This window comes from Rhopilema esculentum, chromosome 7 (genome assembly GCF_057945365.1).
Source record: "Rhopilema esculentum isolate cy_ngs chromosome 7, ASM5794536v1, whole genome shotgun sequence".
In the NCBI taxonomy this organism is placed as follows: domain Eukaryota; kingdom Metazoa; phylum Cnidaria; class Scyphozoa; order Rhizostomeae; family Rhizostomatidae; genus Rhopilema; species Rhopilema esculentum.
Window position 1 is genome coordinate 12651313 of NC_142821.1, and position 19092 is coordinate 12670404.

Below are 19092 nucleotides of genomic sequence, written 5' to 3' on the forward strand. Positions count from 1 at the left end.
TTTGAAAAATTGTTAATGTACAATGAAAAATTGAAAATTTGCGTATAGAGCCAAAATAGAACCTCGATTAAATTAATTGACATGAGAAAAATACCTCTTTTCAGTGAAACGAAGTTTTTGCAATAATGTTTAGGGCTATGAGATCCCATTTACCCTTTGAAAAAAATATATCTTTGTTCTGCAAGAATGAAATCAGGACATTTGGAGAAATGTATCTACATAAAATTTTGCCAGTTGCGGCAGACCACGAGGGTGCGGGGATACAGGGTAACTGCCCCTTGCCCTCGGAAATTAAGCAATTTACTTTACTCTGCCGTCGTCTTACCCATTTTTCTTTGCGCTTTGCGTTTTTCTTTATTGGTTTATACAAAGGACATTTATTCAACAAATGTGCAAGCTATCTCTTCGCCCCAATGCATCGGTGCAACCAAAATAGACCTAATTTGACCTTGGATCACTTAAAGTTAATGTATGATGAATACCGTATTTACTCTAATCTTCCCGCTGCGGGATTAGCGTTTCAACCTAACAAAAAAGGCGGGATTATTAGAGAGGCGGGTATATTGGAGAGGCGGGATTATTTTTTCAATGCCTGGAAGTCTAGTTTGAGAATGTTCTGTCGAACCTTCAGCCATCTTTTACTTGATGCTACGTTTTATATCAAGTCAGTACTCTTTTGTGCTTGGATTGTAGGACGGTTCGGATAAACAGGGGTGGACGTTTTTCTACATTTTCGTACAGTAAGGGGCTATTAAAAAATGACCTATGGGAAAAGTAAAAAATAAACCCATATATGGGGGGGTTAAAATTAAATGGGGGGTGGGATATTTCTTTTCACAGACATAACAGAGCAGATATTGTGCTTTATAGACAGTAGTACGAAGTCAAAGAATCAAATGTCTTTTTATGCTGCAAGACTTGGATGTTTGATAAACTTGCAAAACAAGACAGCTCTCTGCCCTCTCCCTTGATTTAACCATTCACTCCGAGCATAAGTTTCAGTCTTTGATTTTGAAGCCGATACAGAATGTGTAAAGAATAGCAAATGCCAATTGAAAGTTTCAATCTCGCATGCGGGATTACTGGGGAGGCGGGATTATTCTTACAATCTATGAAATACTAGCGGGATTACTAGAGAGGCGGGAATAAAAGAGAAGCAGGAATATTAGAGTAAATACGGTAAAAGTGTAGCCTTTTAAGCCAGCCTTAAAAATGTTGCCACAAAAAATACCGTAAACTTAATTTGAATTTTGGGGCCCCTTTCTCGACGAATTCGCCTGGGCCCTAAATTTGGTGCCAGTCCACCCCCCTGATAGAAATCCAAAATATTGATTGCTAAGTCATACTCTGAGATCACCTTGCCTGCACCGCGTTTCCAAGGTCACCCTATCTTCATTTAAAGAAATTTCTGATAGAAATACAGAATCTATAGTCTAAATTTTCAAGCGATGTGATAGATCATTCGATGAATTCTGAAGTGTTTGCTTTGCTATTGTGCACATTGCAATTATCGGCGTTTTCAGACAGTTGTGTATATTGTCTATACTTTAATGATACTTGTAGGTTTCATAAACATTCGATGCTATATTGACTCCTTGCGATTAATCTGTCGATTCAAGAGAAGCTTGCTTCACTTACATGAAACATAAGTTGAAAGATACTTGAAACAAGAAAGATGATAAAATTGTTCTCTGAGGATCCTGATGCCCACATTCTCTTGGAGGGAGTCTCCTAGAAATTTCGATGAAAACCACTGACTAGACAATGCCTGTTTCACACTTATATAATTATACCGATTTTTTGCTGAGCCCCAATGTTCTTATTTTTTTTATTTTTAGCCTAAGATTATTCTTAAATCACTCTTAAGGTGCAGCCAGGAAGTTTCTATAATTCCAAGGCCTATACATTTTTAAGATAATAGCGTGAAACTCGCATTTATTTTACTTTCCAAAAACAATAAACCAAAATATAATTCTTGACGAAGCTTTAGTCTTGCATTATCCTTAAAATATTTTTTAATTTCAGCAATTTTGAGCCATAATATTCTTATAGAAATTATTCTTGTAAGAAAGTGTGTACGTCATCTTATAATCGACTTTTTGAATGAAGCCTGGTTCCTAAGATCATTTTTGTTTCAAAATAGCGATTCTTTTAATCCTTATTATTTTATTTGAGAAAAAAAGGGTTTTCTTTGCATCTTCTTATCTTACCATAGCTATATTTCCTAGAATGATGTCCAGGACTTCAAAGCGTCATCGAAAAGGTTTTTAAGGAGAATACTAAGCAGCTGCTTAAGAATTTCTGCAAGTTTAATCTAATCAGCTAACTGAATCGACATATTTTCATCGGCCGCTAGTAGTGTACGGTGATACGTTTAAAAAAGCCTTGTTGATGATGAAGAATTTGGTTTGCAGGAATTAAGCAGAAAAAACATCTTAGATTTTAATACCACTGGTATCTTCGAGAAGTTTTGTAGCAGACGATCGTTAGAGTTTCTTTGACAGGGGACATCTTTATCACAACCAAATAAGGCCTAAACCAGCAGCACTCCTGCATGTTATTGTAAATTATGTTAATACCTCTAAGAACGACATTTTCTTAACTCAGAAAAACACTTGTCAATTTGGCTTAAGATCTGTTCGTTTTTCTGGTGCTGAATCCTTGAATAGTATTCCTAATGCCATCAAAGAATCTGTATCATTGGTTTGCTTTTGTTATAAATTGAAATCATATCTGCTTGCAAAAAACATTGACCACTAAACCTTGAAATTTCACTTACTGTTTTTCACTTCCCACTGACAGAAATCGGAATTTCATTTTCGGTTTTATTTATTTTGAAACTTTTGAAGTGCTGAAATATCTTTGTGTATAGGGTTCCTCCTTTAAATCATTCCCTATACATACATATCCCATAGATAATTTGTGTTCCACATCTTATTGTTATAATGATTGTTTGATACTTTAATTGCTGTATTTTTATTTAGTATTTTGTAGAAATGTATGTTGTTGAATTCAAAATATATTGAACCTGAACTAGAATACCCAATAAGAGATGCTAAAATCGCCGATGAAAAACTTGTTATGCCACGTGTTAAACTCTGGAACTAATTGACAAGCAATGCCACGTCATTTCATGTCAAGCCTGCCAGTACGGAGAAACAAAAAACATAATTGTTGTATTTACTAATTAGAGTTCATGTCCGAATATAACACATAAATACTGTCAATCATCTGTTAAAGCTACATTTTCATTTACTGCAAGATTAAACAAAATATGACTGAAGTTCCATAATAGTTTGCACATTGTGTGTCTTGGTATTCAGCCAACTGAAGCAAGTTTATCCAAACCTGACAAGAGTATAGCCCTGGTTTATATCTAATTTTGAACCTTCATTAGCAGGATCTTTGTAGAAACGATGAAAACCGTTATTGCAAATAAAGCATCCCAAAACATTGTATTTGATGACAGTTCTGTGTAGAAATATATAGCCACTTTCAAAGCAAGGTCGACCCCAATTGGCAAAAGCAGGACATTTTCCTCGCCTTATGGCAGTTTGCTGATGCATTTTTCGCAAATTTTTTTCCAAGCAGCAACTGAAACTGCAAACGTTGCCAGAGATAATGTGGCCTTCTCTGGCGGCGTCGCATTCTATCGCAGTTGCCTTCCCAAAGCCATCGCATGACACCATAAATGAAATAGCAAACAACAGAAAAATGATTTTGGTCATTCTGGAAAAATTCTGTAATGCAAAAAGAAGAACAAGAGATTGAGGTGTTGTCATCCTTTCGATAATGCATTTGAATGCATAGAAACTTACGGTTAATTTGTACTGATTTAATTTCTTAAAACAGTTATAGAAACAAATCTTGAGTTCTCGTCGATTAGGGAGTGGCTTCATTGTTCACACGAAGAATCAATCTTTTTATGTCACTGTCGATTGACCGGATGATAATAATAATAATAACAAGGGGGAAAAACAAGGACGTTGCCTCTTGATACATTACATTGATACAAAAGGATAAAAATTAAATTTCTTGGAAGCATTTGGTTAATCATTAATGTAAGTGAGAACAAATAAGGAGCCTATTACAGAACCTTGAGGTACACCATAAGTGACTGAAAGTAAGTTAGAATTGCCTCCTTTAACAGAGTCTTGATACATCAATTAAAACGTCTTGAAAAACAAACGAGATTATTATTGGCTGACGTTGCACTGGTTTAGGGTGGAGTGAACACAAGGTAATGTATTCAAAAAAGGTTTACGGTGCGGGGGGAACATAACTATTCAAAGTTCCTGACTTTTGAGTAACAGGATGATGGAAAGAAGCTGCTACAGTCAAAAGGAAAAGCGTTGTGTAAAACTTCACGTGAAACTGAAAATGCAGCCACAAAAATTTGCAAAAATTTGTTATATCCATACTACGGCAGGGAAATGTAGATTTGAAACATTCAGATAAAAGGCTACACGATAAGAAAAGCGATCTTAAAATGTTGAGCATTCACGAAAATGTTCTATTTTTACCACACAAATTCTGCTGCTTACAACAAGAGCTTTCTTAGTCTTTAGCAGTTGTAAACTACAGTTTAGATAGACAGATATAAATTCAAATAGGCACATTTTTTCGTTAAGTTATTAGCCCAAAAAGGAATAATTACCTGTCTGTAGGAGCCGGTTGTGCAGCTTGTGGAGCAGTTGCTAGTAATACGTTGTGATTTATTCCAGCACTCAATGCTATTCATCTTCAGTTTTTGTTGTTTGAATTGCTTATCTTTAGCTATGGGTTCCGGGAGGTATGCAGTACTACGATGCATAAAAAAGAAAAAACTGCGGATATTTTTGTTCTATTCATTCAAAGTGTAATGCAAAAATACAATAGATGTATTAAATATTTAGGGCATCAAGCGTTTAAAAACTTTAATTGGAAAGGCATAGGGTCTAGATATTTGTTAATATTTGTATTTGTTTCTACCTAGCATTCATAGGTAGTATTTAGGTCACTGAGAAGCTATGTTTATCAAGCAGTGTCCTGGCCCCCTTCATATGACCACACTTCGCGATTCCCTCGCCTGCAACTAAAGAGACCCAGTGACTCTCCTTACTTCTAGTGAAATTTTCGTCATGTTTAGAACTTGGACCAAGACCCTTAGATCTATAGTCCACGACCTTAACCACCGACCTATCCTCGATTTGGGTCAACCACGTAGCTGTAGAGTCTACATACAGTGTAGATGTCAGCTAGGGTGGGTAAACTCGAGCAAGAACCATACCTGAGGCGGGTAGGCTTTAAACCAAGAAAACAGATATATAAAAAACAGTTATATTTGGACTAAATCAAGCTCAAGGAAGTATAATCATGCCAACTTTTCAAAATATAATTTGCAATAACTGTAGGCAGAGGGGGCAAGTTGTTGTCAAAATTTTAATTTGCAGGGGCACAGCCCCCCCCCGTGCCCCCTACAACAACGTAGCTGATTTGGGTTAACCCTTGAAAGATACCGTTTTTTACCAAATTCGTGGAAAAATGGCAGTCGCCTCATCGTGGCATTTATCATGACATATTGCAGTTTATTTATCATGGCAAAGAAAAGCCACTGATTTTGCAGCCACAGAGCCCCCGTGCTATATTGCGTTTCCTTGCCAACGATAGATAGACTTCAAAATTATTTTGAGAGCAAACAAACAATTTTAACTAGCTCAATTTTTCTAATTTGAATGAATTAATAGCCACTTGTCTGTCGGTATAGCCATTTACTGTACCGCCAGACAGCCAAAAAAGCTCTGCCGATCGTTGTTAGACCGAAATGAAAAGCTTCATAGACGTTAAGCGGTTTTGGTTTGTCCAACGTTTGTAGGTAGTCCAAAAATGGTGATATAAAAATGGTGTTGGTTAGGAGTCTAAGCACAGGCGTTTACTCGCCTTAAAGACTCATTGCTAACAATGAGCCATTGCGCTACGCAAGCATCCCATAATGCATTTTCAGACAGTCTGAAATCAATTATGGTTAATCCGTAGAAGTTTACTGCCATTGTTTGGATTGTCGCCTGGATAATTTGCCACACGCGCAAAGGCTCATTGTTAGGAATGAGTCTTTAACACAGTTACGTGTTGGACTCAGCAAACTAAATTTTCAAAAATTTAAACAGAATTTCAGGGATACTTAAATACTCAGTGCCTAATCAACTGTAATTCCTCGAATTGCCCCCCCCCCTTCTCTCGAAAAAGCCCCTCTCCCCATGAAAAAGTCCCACCCTAGAACTAAAAAATTGTCAATAAGCCCCCCTTGAATAAGCCCCCACTGCTACCGTGAATTCTCGAATTGGACCCCTCAATTTGATGATTTTCGTCATCTGAGGATGGCTTTGGCATTTTTTTGAATTACCACAACAAATTCCTACTTTTGGTAGTAATAATCAAATGCTCATAAAGAAATTTCTACTGCAATAAACGAGGTCTTTTGATTATGTCTACTTAATGTCTACAATAAATCTATAAGCCCCCCCTTCCCCCCAATCCCTCCACGTATAAGCCTTTCCTCGTATAACTCTCGAATAGGTCCCCATCCAAAAATATAAAAAAATAGGCCCCAGGGAAGCTAATTCGAGAATTTACGGTGTATAATCACAAGGCAAAGGCTTTTATTAAAGAGTAAAACAAAATATTCTTATAAGAAAAATTTTAAATATCTTGCGATAGAAATTTACAAAACATTTAACGGTTTGAATGCACCTTCTATGGATAAAATGTTTTCCATAAATGAATGCCCATTATATTCAAGAAACTCCCAATGCAATACAGCGGAGCCACATTACAAAATTTATGGATTTAATACAGTATCATACAGACGTAGCCAAATATTTAGCGTCGGCAATTGAAATAAGTTGGTTTTAATTAGCTTGAGTATGCATAGCTAGAAATTGTACCAACTTTAAAATAAGAAAGAAAAAAGGAGCCCTGCCCTAGCCGGTCATAGCATATTTATGGCATATTTGACTTTTTAGGTCGGGAAAAGGTTACAATCCGTGTAGTACAATAAAAGAGCTCCCTCAGAAAAACATGCGAGCGACATCAGCATCTCAGTTTTGAGTCTACATTCCCATATTCCCACATTGTTTATTTACTTTCAGAAAAATTGGAGAGTCCATCTCTGAATGCCAAGGAAACATAATATAGCACGGGGGCCCTGTGACTGTAAAATCAACGGCTTTTATTCTACAAGAATATGTGACGAATTGAATGTATACAATTGTTTAGCTAAACAATATAAAAAACTATAAAAAGCTAGAAAAACCCTTGTTGCAGTTATAAAGTTCTCGTGATACACTAGAACCGATGTGGTAAGAATTTAACATTTTTCACGTGTTTTACTATATCAAATTGTTGTTATATCATTTAGATTTTTATCAAAATGTTTTTCAGTTATCAGTGGCCTCATTCGTAACTTTGTTTGTAAGTGCTCTCCTCAAGTCACCATAGAGGCCTATAGAACCATTTTTCGAATACATTCCAGGGATTATCTTAACGCGCAATGATAACCAATTTGTGCAGTAATAAATCGTTATTGTGCAGTGATAAACTCAAGTTTTGTGAAGTGATGAAACTAAAGAGATTTGGTAGATAAAAAGTAAAATTGTAGCAACTACCAGTAGACACAGGAAGCTTATAAAAGATCATAACAATATCGAATTCAGTACCTAAAAGCTCTCTAGTTTGTTTTGTTCTGCATCATCTTCCTTGAGATCTTTGTTTTCGGAAACTTGTTTCAACCTAAACAACTTTTCATAGTCGAAATCTCTTGGAAGAGAGCTAGTGTAATTCGATAATTTCACATACAGCTAGTTCGATAGGTGTGATCATGAAAATTTTCAGAAAGCAACACCCAACATTTTAAAATTTTCAAAATGTGCAGCAGCAAAAGTTCATTAAAGTAAACCCTGATACCTTCCCTTAGTTGGATTTTTGCGCGATGTATCAAGAAATAACATCCTTCTTTTTTCTGCTTATAATTATTATTATTATCACCCAGTTAATCGACAGTGTCATAAAAAGGTTGATTCATCATAAGATTTGTAAGACTGATTTAAGAAATTAAATCAGTACAAATTAACCGTAAGTTTCTATGCATTCAAATGCATTATCGAAAGGATGACAAAACCTCAATCTCTTGTTCTTTGCATTACAGAATTTTTCCAGAATGACCAAAATCATTTTTCTGTTGTTTGCTATTTCATTTATGGTGTCATGCGATGGCTTTGGGAAGGCAACTGCGATAGAATGCGACGCCGCCAGAGAAGGCCACATTATCTCCGGCAACGTTTGCAGTTTCAGTTGCTGCTTGGAAAAAAAATTGCGAAAAATGCATCAGGAAACTGCCATAAGGCGAGGAGGATGTCCTGCTTTTGCCAATTGGGGTCGACCTTGCTTTGAAAGTGGCTATATATTTCTACACAGAACTGTCATCAAATACAATGTTTTGGGATGCTTTATTTGCAATAACGGTTTTCATCGTTTCTACAAAGATCCTGCTAATGAAGGTTCAAAATTAGATATAAACCAGGGCTATACTCTTGTCAGGTTTGGATAAACTTGCTACAGTTGGCTGAATACCAAGACACACAATGTGCAAACTATTATGGAACTTCAGTCATATTTTGTTTAATCTTGCAATAAATGAAAATGTAGCTTTAACAGATGATTAGCAGTATTTATGTGTTATATTTGGACATGAACTCTCATTAGTAAATACAACAATTATGTTTTTTGTTTCTCTGTACTGCCATGCTTGACGTGAAATGATCTGTAGTTCAGTTTAAGATAAAAATTATTGTAATGCTGTGGCATTACTCGTCAATTAGTTTCACACTGCTACAAGTAAACTCTTTATGAAAGTTTTGAATTGATTCAAAGTTTTTCACCGGCGATTTTAGCATCTCTTTGTACGTATTAGCATAATATACGATAATGTGCAGGAGTTCTACCGATTTAGGCCTTGTTTGGTTATGATGAAGATGTACCCTGTGCAAGAAACTCCAACGATCTTCTGCTACAAAACTTCTCGAAGAACAGTGGTATTAAAATCTGAGAAATCACTCTGTTTGCTTTTCGCAAGCTAAACCCTTTTTTATCAAAAAGCTATTTTGAACATACCGTCATTTACTATTAGCGGCAAAGAAAAACTTCAATAGGTCTATCTAGTAAGAGGTTCAGATAAAATTCGTCCAAAATCTTTAAGAGCTATTTTGTTTGAAAACCTCATCTATGATACTTTGACGGTTCCTTTATATCATTTCTCTTTCAATGATGTTTCGTGCGTGATGAAATTTTGAAAACCTTGCCAAATAATTTTTGTAAATGACGTTATCAATAGTGTCACATGTATTGCTTGGCATAAAATGTTGTACGGTCTTAAGGTTACGGTAATCGTTTTTGACACGATATTTGGTTTTCTCTCCCTAAAAGCCAAACTATTAACGCAATCAGATTAAGCTATACATCATTCGATGCACAAGAATGCGGTGATTTCCATAATTGGCAAATATTGAAAAATGATACTTTCCAGGCAAATTTATTGCTGAAATGAGTGTACCACCTTCAAAAGCTATTTTGTACCCTTGCGTTTGAGGTATCAAAATCGGAATTATATCAGTAGAAAGCGCAGATCCTAAGCTACCAAAGAGTGTCTCAGATTTTTCAAATTCCTCCTCCCCTTGAAACTATACCCTGTCAAAAATTGGCAAACAAATTTTTTTCCTCCCTCTAATAACTGTATTTGGCTAAAAAAGACGGACCAGAGCAAATACTAAAATTTTGAGACACTCTTTGCTTACCCGACACCTGTCCTGGCCGTGTGCATTTTTTGAGCCATTCGATTGGTTTCTTGGGTACAAAATAGCTTTTTCATACCTGTATGTAGAGGATTTGTGAGTCCGGAGAAAACGGGATTTTACTGATCGCGCTTGTTTACGGTACACTCGTAAACCACAGTGTAATCCGGATCAAGTCATTTGAAGCTTTAAGATCAATAAGCCTGTTTAAATAAACACGGCTGTACATGGGATACAAGGATGTACAATGCGATATTGTAAATGAGACATGCGACCACAACCGCAAAGCAACGATAATCGGCTCAACAGGTCAAGATTTTCAGGCCTCAACTAAAAGTTCTGATAAAGAAATTATGGAAACCTTCTTTTTCATGGGATTTTTTCCATGTTCAAGATTTTTGTTAGTTTCAATTTTTATATCATTGTGTGCCTTGAAAGTTCGGCTACTTGAATGTGAAATAATCGAAAAATGATTGTTTTCATCCAGAAAACGTTTACCGTAACCTTAAAATAATCAGCGACAAAAATAGTAAATTTCCCTGACGTCCAAACAAGGTTAAGGCACTTCGTCAGGTTATTTAGGATTGTTCCCTGTCTATGTATGTCAAGTGAGCAGATCTCGGTTGGTATATGTCCCATAGGCCTTCGGGGCATACCCGAAAGGTAGATAACCTGTCGCTGTGTACGTAGAATGCTGGTAGTCCATTAGGCAAACTTGGCTATTATGAAGTTCATTTTGCGATTTACGGATTATTACGATTCCAGGCTGAAGCTCGTTCGATGGAGCCACGACGTACAATGTCGCGAGTCGCAGGTTTGCGTCCAAGCCCTGGACTTGTTATTTTCTACATTCAGTCAAAATACAGTGTACTTAAGCTAATTCGCATTGACACAATTGTTCTTGTAAATTGTTATTATTTCTAAATTGTAGCAGAGATGACTTTATAGTCACAAGAGCCGACAAAGGCGTAGCAACCGTAATTAGGGGCATTGAAGAATATTTTGAAATGGCTAATAAACAACTAATGAATGTGAATTCTATCAAGAACAAAGTAACTACTCCTTTGAAGACTCCAAAACCTTATCAGCAACTCACTAAAAGATATGCTTTAGAAAAATCTAACTGATGTAAAAATAGCAAAAGCATTCGAAAAAATCCATGTTAAATGGGTCTAATGAATCTCTTATGTATAATTTACCTTTACGTACCAAAGCTTGCATAAAATGATCTACAAATTTGGAAGGAATTAGATGTATGGCAGTTTATTGAAGATATTAAAGGACAATCTGGGTTAGTTTTTCTCGTGTATTTTAGTATAGAGTAAAAGTGTATTGGTTAGATACGATGGAAGATACTAAAAATCTCCCACATAGAATGCTACTCGTAAAAATAGATGTTCGTTAACTTTATACGAAGGAACATTAAGCAAAGAAGAAATTAAAGCTTTCAGAAAATCACTAGAAAACAGAGATATTAAAGATCCACCAAGTGAAGTAATCACCACATTCAAGCACCATATACGAAATCTTAACTCATCTTATATACAGATGAAAGGACTCGCGATAGACACTGTGCCCCATCTTATACGACAACGTAGATGGGTGAAAAGTGAATTGGGAGAAACATTCATCTTTTACCTGGAAATAAGACTTCCAACTTTATGCTGGGTACACTGACATCTCTGGTGGAGAAGGGGAACTCATTTCAACAATAAACCACCTCAACCATTAAAAATATCATTTTAAGAAGAGCTGCGCAATCATACCATCATATCATCATCATCATCATCATCATCATCATCATTATCATCATCATCATCATCATCATCATCATTATCGATTTAACAACCATTTACCACTTTACTGAGGTGGTTTAGACATAGATTGTGAAAGAAATCAGAATTCGTCTGCGTAACAATATTGTCTGGCAGGCTGTTCCATACAGAAATGATTGAATAAAATTTGAAAGCCGTACCCTACTCGATACTTTAATATCCATTGACCCAATTAGAACTAAACAAAAAAAATATATTCCATACCAAGCCTACTGACACCCATAACTATTTTCTACGCACCACTATAAACCTTCGTATCCAAAACATCTTAAGGTTACGGTAAACGTTTGCTGGATGAAAACATAATTTTTTCGATTTTTTCACATTCAAGTAGCCGAACTTTCAAGGCACACAATGACACCAAATTTGAAACAAACAGAAATTTTGAAAGTGGAAAAAATCCCATGTAAACGAAGGTTTCCATAATTTCTTTATCAAAACTTTTAGTTGAGGCCTGAAAATCTCTTGACCTTTTAAGCCGATTATCGTTGCTTTGCGGTTGTAGTCGCATGTCTCATTTACAATATCGCATGGCACATCCATATACCCAATGTACGGCCGTGTTTATTTAAACAGGCTTATTGATCTTAAATCTTCAAGTGACTTGACCCGGATTACACTGTGGTTTACTAGTGTATCTTGCAAGTGCGATCAGTAAAATCCCGTTTTCTCCGGACTCGAAATTCCTCTACATGCAGGTACGAAAAAGCTATTATGTACCCAAGGAACCAATCGAATGGCTCGAAAATTTGCACACGGCTAGGGCAGACGTTGGGCAAACAAAGTGTGTCTCAATTTTTTTTTATTTTCTCTGGTCCGTCTTTTATACCCAAATACAGCTGCGGGAGGGTGGAAAAATTATTTGCCAATTTTTGACAGGGTATAGTTTCAAGAAGAGGAGGAACTTAAAAAATCTGAGACACACTTTGGTAGCTTAGGACCTGCACTTCCTGCTGGTCTAAGTCAGATTTTGTTACCTCAAACGCAAGGGTACATAATAGCTTTTGTAGGTGGTACACTTTTTGACCAGTAAATTCGCATGGAAAATAACATTTAACATTATTTGCCAATACTTTTTATCTGGCTAGATACGCCATAATCTTGTGCATCGAATGATATATAGTTTATCTAGATTCCTTGAGCCGTTTGGCCTTTAGGAAGAAAAAACCAATTTTCGTGTTCAAAACGTTTACCGTAACCTTAAACAAAGGGTGTAGTGTTTTATTCTTAAGAGTTTGGCCAATTCAACTAAATGAAACTGTAATGTTATGATTTATGTTTTTGCATAGATAATACTGAATCAATTTTGCAACAAATCTCTGTGTTGCAGTCTACTCAAACTCTGCAACACCGAGTAGGCTCAACCCCTCCTTTAACTAGGTAATAAATTTTCATTATAATCGTTTGTGAGCAAGAAATCTAGAATATTCTTCCAGAATTCACGATGATCATGTCTGGTTTGATTTACAAACTTCTTTGATAACCATGCTTTGAAAGTATTTTTTTAATTGTCAGCTGGGCGTGCCTAACTTTGGACGAAGGTTAAGAATGTCGCCAGAAATTTATAGGACCACTCCTTTATGGGACCCAAGTTTTGGTCGGGATCCACCACTGCATTAGTAAGCTCAACTGACAGAGAAAAACAACTTCAAATAATTTTACCATCATTAGTATCATTGTCATGATCAACTTTTAATCATAAGTAACGCAAAAAAACTAATCTACAGTTAAATAATAGATTCCACATTACGTCTTTGTTATTTTATCCAAATCTGACAAGAGTATAGCCTTCATTCACAGATGATGATGTCATAGAATTCATATCAACGTAATGATAATGCACACCATTATTGCAAATGTAGCATCCTCCAGAGTTGTATTTTATGACTGTTTTGTGCTTGAACTCGTATCCACTGTCCATGCAGGATAACCCACTGTCAGGAAATGAAGAGCACTTGCTGGTTACACCTCTGCGTCTTCTGCTCAATACGTGACGGAGAATCATACCACGTTTTCTCGACGAATAGTTACCGTCGGCCGACTTTTGCATCTGTCGCAAATAATTTGCCAAGCAGCAACTGAAACTACACACGTTGCCGGAGACTATGATGCCATCCATGGATTCGTCGCATTTTGTCAATGCGTTCGTAATTTCTCCCTTGCATATCACAAAAAGTGAGCAAATAAACAACAGGCAGATCATATTTTTCATGGCTTGAGAGATTCTGTAATGCAAATTTGAAAAAATAGGTCGAGATGCCTGCAAGATTTTTCATGCAAATGTACAAACACGACACTATACACAATTTAGTAATTATTCAATTCGGTATGAAAAAGCAAAAAGTAGCACCAATAATGAAATAGAAATTTAAGCATAGTTTATGTCTTTATTGGCAACCCAGGAACATCTTTCTTTACTTTTTCCTACAGCTACCTCGAGGAAAATTCTTATGCTCCTTAGCACAAACTTTGTAAGCATAGCATACCCATGAAAAAACCATACCAAGATTCTCCGTAAATTGTGTTACAGGTTTGTCTGTACAAAATATGAGAAAATCACAAGTTCGTAACGATCAATTCAAATATATAAATGTCTAAAATAAAGCTATTGGTAGCCTTAAAATACTGCTGAAAAAATGTTGATTGAGAATCTACCTTTTTGTAAGAGCCAGTTGAGCAGCTTATGGATCAGATTGCTAATTCTCTACCATGTTTTATACGTTAGATATGCTTAGCACTACATATTTAGAGAAGAATATTTGACCAAAGTATGCTAAAAATGCCGGGGGAAGTCAGTGATACGATGCACCCAAGAAAAATCAGACAAAAATGAAATTTTCATTCATCCAGCTTCAATGTAGGCATATTCATCTGGGACATCCAATAGCCAAAGTGACACCGCGCAATACACCAAAGCAACCACAAAAATATTTTCAAAAAGGGACAACGTTCACCAGTGAGATCCTTTTTACTTCTTTCTCTTAAGTATTGCAAGAATAAATGATCGGCGCGTTAATAATAGTCGATCAACGATTAATTGATTAGATGCTTCGATCGACTGCTACTGCAAGGAAAAATCTAATTAGGCAGCACCCCCTGTGTTATATTGTGTTTCCATGCCTACTGCAGAGTCCTTCTCAAATCTTTTTGTAAGTAAATAAACAAATCTTTCGGCAAAGTCTTTATATAATGCGGCAAACCATCTCAAGGTAAAGCTTACTTTTCGGTATTGCCATATAAATCAATTTTGGGATCATTGAACTTGGCTGTGTAATAACGTCCATCTCTGTAATGATATAATTAATTTTCATTAAATTGGGTAGAAAGTCTCATGAAATAGAAAGAGACTCAAAGAACACCATCCCGACATAATTTCTTCCCAGAACAATCGCACTTCAGCTTTCGAAACTGGTAGAGAAGCTTGCTACATAGCCTTTTTCAAGAGAAATGAACTGCAGGGGCAAACCTTCGTTTATATAAAGAAATATACAATAGTCTATTGTTTAAAACAATGGAAAACCATTTGGGATGCAGGGGCAGTTGTCCCTCCCCCTAGTAAGTACATTAACTACAAACAATTTCGTCGTTACATGTTTTCGGAGAAATATTTTGACAAAAATGTCTTCAACTCAATATTCAGGGCTGTTAAGTCACTTTTTAGGTCGAATTGTGCAAATTGTGATACTAGCATGAAACTTTGCAAAAAGAGGCAGTTTGATACCTTGAAAAAGATAGGATATGGACCCCAATTGAAAATCGCCCGCTTCGGCTATTTTTAGACTGGGGTACTTAGACTGGGGTATTTTTAGACTGGGGTACCCAAGCCCCTAACGGCGTTATTACAATAGATCTTCTGTAAGTAGGTACAATAGCACAAAACTCTGTAATAGGGGGCAGTTTGATACGGTACAAAAGATGGGATATAGAACTCAGCTGAAATTTCCCCCTTTTTCTATTTTTAGACTGGGGTACTTTGCTGCAGACCTTTTTAGACGGTGTTATCGTATCTCAGCCGTACTTTGTTACTACAGCATGAAACTCTACAAAAAGGACAGTTTGATACGCTTAAGAGGATAGGATATGGACCCCAACTGAAAGTTTGCAGTACTTTGCCCCAGACCTTAATATGCAGTAAGCGTATTTCAGTCGCACTTTGGTACAACAGTGTGAAACTTGGAGACATGAGACAGTTTTGTATGGATCCCAGCTAAAAACTATCTGTTTGCACTATATTTAGAGATAAATCCTGTAATGCTAAAAAATAAACAGAAGGAATGTTTTTTGAAATAACACACATACACCACCATACAAAAACTATACATCAAAACACTGGCATAAGTAAATTGTTGCATTTGAACCTTCTCTTGTAGATTTTTCTTGCAGTCACGACTTCTGAATTTCTGAAAAGCTTTCAGTTGTTCAGGCAAGGTTATCCACGCTGGATACACAAATCTGTTATCTTGAACCCGTTCGAGTTCATTTATACCGAGTATATTCTGCCATGCTACTGGCATCTGTTCCCGTATCATTCTACAGAGCAGAGCGTAAAAATCCAACACATTTGGGGAGAAAACTAACCATACCCTATACGATGCAAGCTGAAAGACATGCAAATGTAGTTTTCCTGTGACGTTGACATTATCAGGCCGCTTTGACGCATTCTCATGAACAGAAAGCCACCGTTTATTGGTTCTTGCTCCAAGCTCTATCCACAACTTTCAAAAATTTGAAACAAAGATACCAGTACCTTTCTGTGCTATTGTACCTACTCACAGAAGATCTATTGTAATAACGTCGTAAGGGGCTTGAGACACAGTACCCCAGTCTAAAAATAGCAGAAGCCAGCAATTTTCAGTTGGGGTCCATATCCTATTTTTTTCAGCGTATTAAACTGCCCCTTTTGCGAAATTTCATGGTGGTATCACAATTTGCACAATTGTTTGACTAACAGCCCTGACTATTAAAAGGAGATGAAAGTTTGTCACGACGAAATTTTTAGCATTTAAAATTTTTGAAAATTGGCATGAAAAACTATTGCATGAGGTAAAGAATCAAATTTATGTATCCTTTTGATCCATTCAATGTTAATTACGTCATATTCCTCATTTACATCATCTTCATAATTATCTTTATCGCAGGCACCATCATCATCATTATCATCATTGTCGGTTCTTGAACTAACAACGTTTTGCTTTCGTTCGATTAAATTAGTTCTAACTCAGTAGCGTGGGGGCGAACGCCACCTCCAATGGCAAAAAGCATATTTGGTTCGGTTGAAAAGGGGCGTTGTTTCGGGTCCAAAAGGGCGAGGACCCCAATGTTCCCTGCTCAACTCGCCTTTGCCCCACTCCCCTTCCAATCTTACCACCCTGACTACGCTACTGCTCTAACTGTGTTTTGTCGCTGGTTTCAAAGGATTTCACCTCTGTCTTTTTATACTCAACTGTACTATCTCTTTCATTTGTTCAAGGCATTTGCACTTCTCAAACCAAAGTTTGAACACTACAAAAAGCAAAATTTCGAGACCAACTTTTCCTGTTGTAGATGGTCTTATACTTTCCGGATGTTATACTTCACACTCTAACTTTTAATTATACTCTGTCTATAAACAGTCATACCATTTAGATATAAAGTAAAGACTCTTTGAATGCTAAAAGCATCTCTGTTGACCCCACCTTTGCATAAACTGAGTAAATAACCGCTTTGACTTGGTTTTTCTAACATGATGCCTGGGGGGTTGAGCCGAATTCCGAACGGCTGCTCAAGCCCCCAAGTTTGCACAAAGCCTGTGTAATATACGTGTCGGTCCCCCAATGCGAAAGTGTCCGTGGGACCGAAACGCATAGAAAAATGACAATATGCAAAAGTGTTTGCTTTATAGAACACTTTAAAAAAAATAGGGGACACTTACCTCAAAACCGATTGCCTTATCAGAAACATCTATACAAGAGGTCATATCGCTCTGGTTAAAAAATTCATCAAAATGTCTTATTGATAGGATCAATAAAGTATGATTGATTTTCTTCAAATTTGTAATGGTATAACTATTGCTTCAGTGCAATTACCATCAAATTTATTAGGTGCTTCCAAATTATTGGCTAGAAACCATTCTTAGCAACACATGTTGATAATGTGACAATGCAATCTTATGAAACAGTGAAATTGTAGAAAATATCGTGGAAATTAATTGGAAACAAAGTAGCGTTTATTCGTAACTGGGTGGCAAAAATTTAAGGTAAACGTAGAAAACTTTATTTACGTCTGATGAAGAGAGGAAATTACAGCTCAAGAGGTAGGACCATTGACATAGGAGCATAGCATACAGTGTAATCTCGATACAAAGAACCCCGAATATAACGAACTCCCGAAATAACGAACTATTTTCTGGTTCCCTTCAAAGTTTGTTATATCGGGATTCCACTGTTTTTGTTATGTTAAATGAAATCAATAGGCAAAACCAATTTATTGTTTGATATTCGTGTGAGACCATGCTATAAAGTATTTAGGTATTGGCTACCGTTAGCAGACGTATCGTCTTATAATGCGATTCAAGGTGCACAAAAAAATTTAGCCTGGGTATACATTCCATTGCAAAGTTCCCAATGGTAGAGCCAGAGAAAAGTGGGTGGGACATCTCTGTATAAAATTTTGGGAAGGGGTAATATTTTAGGAAATTATCATACTTGATTTTGTGAAATCAAAAATTAGTCTTGAGCGTATCCTACTGGTAAAATAGCTACTCTCTGGGGTATATCAAGCCTTTTGTCTAAACGAGCTTCTTCCAATCAACTAGTTCCAATCAATTCCGATCGAATCAACTAATTTTTCTATTGACATCGGAAGGTTGCATTCTGATTGCTATGTGTAAAATTTATCAAATTATTTCAATTGTGAAAATCTATTTGGTGCAGCATCCCCGTTTCTACCAAATTTAATATTTAAATATTCTTCACTTCTTAAGATTTTTTTAAATATAAAGAAATGCATATTTAATAGATAAGAAATGTGCATGCATTATGACGATGGTATTAAACATTACCAGTAATGTTTAAACTATATTGAAATGATCCTAGATATAATAGTCACCATCGCAATTTCAGCAACCAAAGTAGCCGCAATTTAAGCAACCATCGTCTCAAAAATTTTCCCAGGACCCCTTAAATGGGTCGCCTCCGTTGTGCCTTGCATTTTATCTTTCGTTTTGATCCGGGACCTATAAATCCTCTCCGCGGCCCTGATAGTAATGTAGCAGAAAAGTATAAATAAATGTATTGATGTTTCTCAAATTCTAAACCATTTAGTTCGTGGGACAATTCGCACTTAAAAAAAGCGTACAGATTTTTCCAAAGCTGAATTCCTACAATCAAGATAAAACAAGGAACCTTATTCCAAGATTTCAATGCAGCGATGTTCCCCATGATCCAGCTAACGCC

The 19092-nt window shown here is 36.4% G+C and overlaps 2 long non-coding RNA genes across 3 annotated transcripts in view; both read right to left on the reverse strand.

Moving 5' to 3' along the window:
* Positions 1–2495: 2495 nt before the first annotated feature.
* The window catches only part of LOC135683800 (uncharacterized), a 32334-nt gene continuing 15737 nt past the window's right edge, over positions 2496–19092 (reverse strand). Inside the window, exons 2-3 of the long non-coding RNA XR_010515821.2 lie at positions 4658–4802; positions 2496–3740 (exon numbers count right to left, since the gene is read on the reverse strand). This is a non-coding gene — a long non-coding RNA (uncharacterized LOC135683800). The remainder of the gene's footprint in view (positions 3741–4657; positions 4803–19092) is intronic.
* On the reverse strand, positions 10800–14942 carry LOC135683799 (uncharacterized). Of its 2 annotated transcripts, XR_010515819.2 has the most exons (3): positions 14315–14836; positions 12859–13884; positions 10800–11926 (listed from the first exon to the last, which is right to left on the reverse strand). It is a non-coding gene; the product is annotated as an uncharacterized LOC135683799 (long non-coding RNA). The 2 variants fall into 2 exon arrangements; XR_010515820.2 differs by lacking the exon at positions 10800–11926 and having other exon boundaries at positions 13313–13884; positions 14315–14942.